Here is a 7,301-nt window from a genome sequence, read left to right on the forward strand (position 1 = left end):
GCTCGAGGGCTGAGTCTCGCTCTTTCACAACACCCGAAGGCCGTTCGCCTGCTGGGGGATGGAACTGCTGAGGAGCGCTGCACGGGGCGAGCGAGCGCAGGGCGCATGAAGGCCCGTCCGCCACCGTGGCCACGCCCAGACGCTTGGCTCTGCAGCGCCAGGGATGATATTACACGTCACTGAAGAATGTGTCTGTAAGTTTTAGGTCCATTTTCAATCTGATTCTCCAAAACCATCAAACATACACTGAAGACTATTGGCCATTTCTGGTGATTAAAATTTAAATTAGAACATTCTAATATAATAGAGAACAATTTAAAAATACAGCAACCAAATATGGCCCCAATTGTCAGCTATAGCCATCCATAATTAAACCAGGTAGAGAAACCTTGGTAAAAGATTTCAAATCATTTCATCTCTTGCACTGACCTGAAGTAATCTTTGAAATCATCAATTTTCAAGTATTCTGTTTTGTTTACATTATGGTTTTAATTTTGATAATATTTTTAAATGTGTACTTTGAACGGGTGGTATAAAGCCAACAAAAGGTTGAGAAACACTGTTACACATAATTGCAGAAATCCTGTGATTCTAAAGGGCATACGCTGTCTCCCCGACGTTTTAGTGGAGGTTGTGGCCAAAAGACAGTGGAGATGACTTTCTTCCTATCAGGGGCCTAATTATAGGATAGATTTTTTTGTAATCAGTGAGTGAAATGTTCAGAACTTGGAGACAGACATCAGTCTGAGTGGTTTTTCAACGAAGCACCCATTTTGGACTCAACATTAAGCAGCCATCGGCCGTCACCTACCCTGATTTCTCTGCATTCTGATGGTGATTTTCAACTTCAAGTTTCAAAAGTCCGAGCAGAACTGGACATGCTTCCCGACCAATCATGCAGGCCCCCGCTACCTTGTGAGGAGGTGGGCGAGCCAGGTTTGTTGCAGTTAAGGTACATAGACACAAATGTGTCATTCCTTTCTCCCATGAGGTGACCTCCCTTCATTTATGCTCAGTGGCCACAATGACATCATGCGGAGGTGGCTAATTCTTCCACTAACGAAGCTATTACCAAGTAGCAATCATGCAAAAATGTTCATGACATAATGAAAGAAGTTTACATGCTCTCATTTTATTCCTTATGTGTTAAATAAATTATCTCCACGGGGAATGAAACAAACCAAGCCTTGCTGTTCAATGCACTCCACATAATAGTTTAATCAGGCCTGTTTGTTCTGAGACAGGGTGCACCGTCGCCTGGCAAATGACCAAAACACACTTTGACCTGCTCAGGCAAGTTTCAACAAGAGTCCCCGTGCGCCGAGGCACCTAAATCCCGTTGCCTACTTTATGGCTTGGAAGTTTCATGATATATATCAAACTCGGTATGTCTCAAACAGAACACTTGATATATATACATTCTGGAGTTTCTTTCGTTCCTCATACAGTGATTTGATTTTCTCTCTTTTTCCCCCTCTGTCAGTATTGGTAGAGGTCTGTCAATAATACTGAACTCTTCAAAGAACCAACTCTTTGCTTTGTTGATATATCTATCTTTTCCTTTTTCAACTTTATTGGTTTTTGCTCTTATCTTTATTACTTCCTCCCTTCCGCTTGCTTTGGGTTTATTTTGCTCTTCTTCTAGATTCTCGAAGTGTGAACTTGCATTTTTTTTTTTTGAGACATTTCCTCTTCTCTAATGTGTGCATTTAATGCTATAAATTGCTCTCTCGGCATTGCTTTAGCTACGTGCCACGACTTTTATTGTCAGAAAACATGCACATTATAGTATTTACCACTGTAGCCACTTTTAACAGTACAGTCCCGTGGTGTTAGTCACACTGTTCTCCAACCATCACCCCATCCATCTCCACAACGTCTTCATTTTCCCAAACTGAAACTCTATACCCATTAAAAACAACGCCCCACTCCTCCCTCCCCCCAACCCCCGAAACCACCTTCCTACTTTCTGTATCCGTGAACTTCACTATTCCAGGGACCTCATACAAGTGGAATCGTACAGTATTTGTCCTTTCGTCACTGGCTTATTCGACTTTGCACAATGTCTTCAAGGTTCATCCATGTTAGAGCAAGTGTCAGAACTTCCTTCCTTTTTAAGGCTAAATAATATTCCCTTGGGTGTATCTACCACATTTTCTTACCCATTCATCTGACAGACGCTTGGGTTGCTTCCACATTTTGGTTATTATGAATAATGCTGCTCTGAAATGGATATAAAAATATCTGTTGGAATCTCTGCTTTCACTTATTTCGGGTATAGACCCCGAAGTAGAAGTTCTGGATCATATGGTAACTATGTTTAATTTCTTGAGGACCACCCATACCGCTTTGATAGCAGCTGCACCATTTACATGCCCACCACCAGTGCACAGGAGTCCCAGCTTCCTCACACCCTCGCCCGCGCTCATCTTCAATTCGTCTGAAAACCGCCATCCCCATGGGTGTCAGGCAGTAAATGGTGTGGTTCCCTGATGACTAGTGATGCTGAGCATTTTTTTTTCATGTCCTTGCTGCCTGTCTGTTTATCTTTGACAAATATCTATTTGAATCAATTGCCTGTTTTTAAATTGAGGTGTTAGGGTTTTGTTGTTTGTTACACAAATTTTAATCTATTGTATTTTAATTTTAATTTTGATTAATGTATTTTATTTTTTTTTTATCATGAGATTTTTCTCCTGGACCCATGGATTATTTAGAAATTTGTTTTTCAGTTTCCAACTGTCTGGAGATTCTCCTGCTATCTTTCTATAATGGGTTTCTAATTTGCTCCTACGTAGTCAGGGAACACGCCCTGTGTTTTTAATTATTTTAAATTGGGTGAGATTTGTGTTATGGCCAGGTGATGATCTCCTTGGGAGAAGTTCCATGGAAACTTAAAACGAAGGCGTGTTCAGGTTTGTTGAGTGGAGCGTCCTATGGCGTCAGCTGCATGCTGTTTGTCAGTGTTTTTACTCAGTTCTTCTGTATCCTTCCTGACTCTCCGTAAGTTCTACTGTCCATAGAGGATGTTGAAATCTTCAAATATAATTATGGATTTGTCTATTTTTCCTTTCAGTTGTATTAACTTTTCTGAGATATTTTGCAGCTCTGTGGTTTGGTACATTTAGGATTGCTAAATCTTCTTGGTGGATTAACCTTTCATTGTATAACATACTTCTCTGTCTCTGGTCATTTTCTTTGCTGTGAAATTGATAATATAGCCATTCCTCCTTTCCTTTGATTAATGTTTGCACAATAGATCTTTCTCCATCCTTTTATTTTCAACCTATGTATATTGTTATATTTTAAATGAGTATCTTGTAGAAAGTATACAGTTGGGACATGTTACTAAATTCATTCTGCCAATCTCTGTATTTTAATTGATGTGTTTAGACTATTCGCATTTAATGTAAACTACTGATATGTGGAGGCTTAAGTCTGCCATTTTATTTTTGTTTAAAATGACTCCGTTCCTTTTGTCCTGCCTTTCTGTGGGATAATCAAGTAATTTTTTGAATTCCATTTTGATTTATCTGTGGTATTTTTTTACTGTATCACTTTGTATAGCTATTTTGGTTATTGTTCTAAACATTCAATATGCATAACTTATCACAGTCTACTGGTATTGCCATTGTACCACTCAAATGACATACAAAAACCTTACCTCCCTTTACAACCCTTTATCATCTTCTGCTTACAGCTGTCTTAACTATTTCCTCTCTATACACTTAGAACCACATAAGACAGACCACGTGTGCTTCCACTGTCAAATATAACTCAGGAAACCCAAGGAGAAAGAATACTTTTTATTACTGTGTCTTTTTTCTTCCTGATGTTCCAAGGTTACTTCTTTTATCATCTCCTTCTGTTTAGAAGCTTTCTCTAGCCAGTCTTTAAGGCGGGCCTGCTGGTAACAAATTCTCTTGGATTTCCTTCATCTGAGAATGTCTTCATTTTCCCTCCGTTTCTGAAAGGTGTTCTCATGGGATACAGTGCAGTGTAACAGTCCTTTTCTTGCAAACTTGGTGTCTTTTCTTTCTCACTGCTCCCAAGCTTTTTGTTTTTTTAGCTTCCAGATGACTATGATGAATTCAGTGTGGATTTGGGGAGGTGGTGTTTCTGTTTAGAGTTCATTTACCTCCGTAATGTACAGGTTATGTCTGTTGCCACATTTAGAGAGTCTAAAGCCGTTACTCCTTTGAGCACTTTTCTTGCTCTGAACCAGTGGGTCCATGGTGCTAATATCTTGAATTTTCTCATCCCTCACTGATATTTTGAAATTTCAGCTTCCTCTGTCTTTGAGTAATGCTTACGGTGTGACTTTGCTTGATGTGAGGCTACTTTGTACATTTTGTGCAAGAGATCTTGGGAGGTTATTTAATACACTGATTTCATTGTCTATTGCTCCCTGGAAGACTCATTTATTTCTTAAGTAAAAAATGTATAATATTGATTTCTTCAAATTCTTACTTCTAGAATCCCTGCATGATTAGATGTTTACTCACTTAGGAAATACATGTCTCACTCCAATTTGGGGATGACTCTGTAAGGAATTTTGGGTTTTCTTCCCCAGATTTTGCTGAAGTTTCCTAGTGAGTAGGAACACTGGCTATGACATGACATCATTCTTGTCTGTGACGATGTTGCGGTATACTTAATTCAAACTAGAATCACTGATGGGAATCTTGTAACTTATAGAAGGAGATGGACACAGATCTTTGCCTGCAAATCTGAGTCATACCATTACCTAATTTTCAAGTCATTAGAATTTTAGGTGCTACTCAGGTAAAGGCATTATCTGACTGAATCATCTAGCGTATTAATCAATGCTCTATTTTATTCCAAATTCTCATCATAGTCTTCTAATTTAAATAGTAATACATTTCCCTCATAGTCATGATACCAATTTGATAATACAAAGGAATAAAATATTTCATATACAATTAAAAATAAATAAGCAAGAAATGTGTAGGAACTCCATGAAAAAAATGTCAAAATTCTCATTAAAGTTATAAAGTATTTCAGGGAGTCCTGCATGCGAATGAACTTCATAAAGGTAACAATTCTCTTTTAACTAATTTTTGGTTTCATCACAATATCAACATCCAGAATTGCACAGGGGTGCATTTGGGACTAGCTAAACTAATCCGGAGAAGAAAAGCAGCCTTGAGTAGGCAAATCAACATTTCTGAAAGACTAATAAGAGAGACTGGCACTACCAAAGATTTTAAAACATTGTAAACACAAAAATCCTAAAAAACGGGCCGCCAGGACAAAAATCGACAGAAAAGTGGAGGAGAAGTGAACTGAAGAAGGTTAACTAAAATAAATTTAAAACAAAAATAATACAAATAGAATAATGGAAATAACAATCAAGATTGTAAACACCAGGTGGTGTTAAGGATTAAATGTAAAAGTTAAAAACACATAAAATCAACAAAAGTTGAATTGATCTGGATATAAATTAAGATTGTCTTAATTTTAGTACATCAACAAATAAATCTGAGATAAAAATATCTGTGGCTCTTTTTACAATAAACAGAGTATTAAAAAACCCTACAATCTCCAGGGCTGTTTTCCTCAGTATTATTCTTGCCCCTCCCTGCACATACATCACTGCTCGTAAGTGAAAAGACACATCAGGAAATACAGCGAAGTTAGTCCTTTATTCTCTGAGGGTGTGTTTCTTTGACTGGATGAAAAAGGAGAGCTGTTGATGAGGTGGCCTGTGGCCTGTAAAGAAAGCACACCCCCGGGGCAAGTCTGCAGCTGTTCAGGTTGTTTTTGTCCAAAGCCTCCAATTTGGAAAGAATTTTTTAAAAAACTACATTTATACTGATTTCCTATTATCCTTAATCACCACTTCCCCCCGCCAGATTTCCATGCATAGGTCATAATTTGTTTCTCCATCCAGTTTTATCTACTTCTGGTGGTTTGTGGACACTCCTCTGGATCTCTTTCCAATGACAGACACATAACCTTAGTTCTCAGGATGACTTCTAGGTGTTATCGTTGACTGTCTCCATGAGTCTTTTAATGGAAAAGATACTGATATCTTTAAAATACAAACTGCAATTTAGTTTCTGTTTAAATCTCTTATTAGAGGGCTTAAATGAAAGAAAAATTCTCACAGGACCTGACCTTGCTCAATCATTTTTCCTACCCTAAGGCAGACCAACCTGGGCCTCTTAATTTTCACTGAGTATCGCTCCTTTGTGATCTGTATCATCACGCAGGTCATTCTGCAGTGGTTCCCATGCTATTAAATTCACAGAACGGAAGAATGACCGCATGGCCACATCTTATTTTTCTCACACTCTTGGTATTGTCCAATAGCCTTTCAGGACTGAATGCCCTTGACACACTTTAATGCCAAGGTAAATTTTAATGAGCAATTAATCATTTTTGTTCAGCTACCCATTTGCCCTGTACATAAATTTTATGTTGAGAATTTGTTCCTAGTAGCTGCACTTAAAACCTCCTATTTCTTCTGTTTCATTATTTTTGGCCTTAACAGTCAAATCATTGAGATATACAGTTCTAGAGAAACAAAGAACACATAAGCAAAAGACCCTTCACTGAGGGCTTGGCGTGTCTGACATCGTGCTGCTGGTCATAGTCTCTTCCTTCTAAGTGGTTTGTGTTCATCGTCTACACTAAATTCAACACACCAGACAGGCTGCCTAACAATGTAACAAAGCGGCAAAACCATGCATTACAGCCAGGTAGACGTGAGTTGAAATGTTGCCTCCGTCACTTCCTTTAAACCTCTGTCATCTCCAAAGGTCAGCTTCCTTACGTAAAGTGGAATGGTTGTGAGAACAAACCTAAGCATGTGTGCCAAGGACCGGACGTCGTCTGCCCCCTTTCCTTCTCACTGCAGTTAGTCTGCGTGGATACTTTGGGAAGGTGACTATTAATGTGCCTGCTCTGTGTCTACATTAGAACTTGCATATAATTTGTAAACAAATTGTTGCAAACATGATGAGACTGGGTACAAGGCTTGTTGAAACTTCATCTTGAAATGAGGACCAGAGGGAAGCTGGAGGTGTGGGCCATTCATGAAGTCATCGTGGCTCACTTATTGAGAGTCCAAGTATTCAACGTAAAGGCAGAGATTTGTAGGGTTAGGGCCCATGTTGATATTTAAAGCATCCAGACCAGCAGATGGAGTGGATAATCATGAACCTTCGATGCACACTTTCTAAGTATGTGCCAGTCATAGCTCTAAGCACAGAGGTCATTTGGGTAAAAATCACTAATTAAACCACAGCAAGCTACAGCTATCTGCTCCTTGCTGA

The sequence above is a fragment of the Miniopterus natalensis genome, chromosome 12 (genome assembly GCF_054644295.1).
Source record: "Miniopterus natalensis isolate mMinNat1 chromosome 12, mMinNat1.hap1, whole genome shotgun sequence".
Lineage (NCBI taxonomy): Eukaryota > Metazoa > Chordata > Mammalia > Chiroptera > Miniopteridae > Miniopterus > Miniopterus natalensis.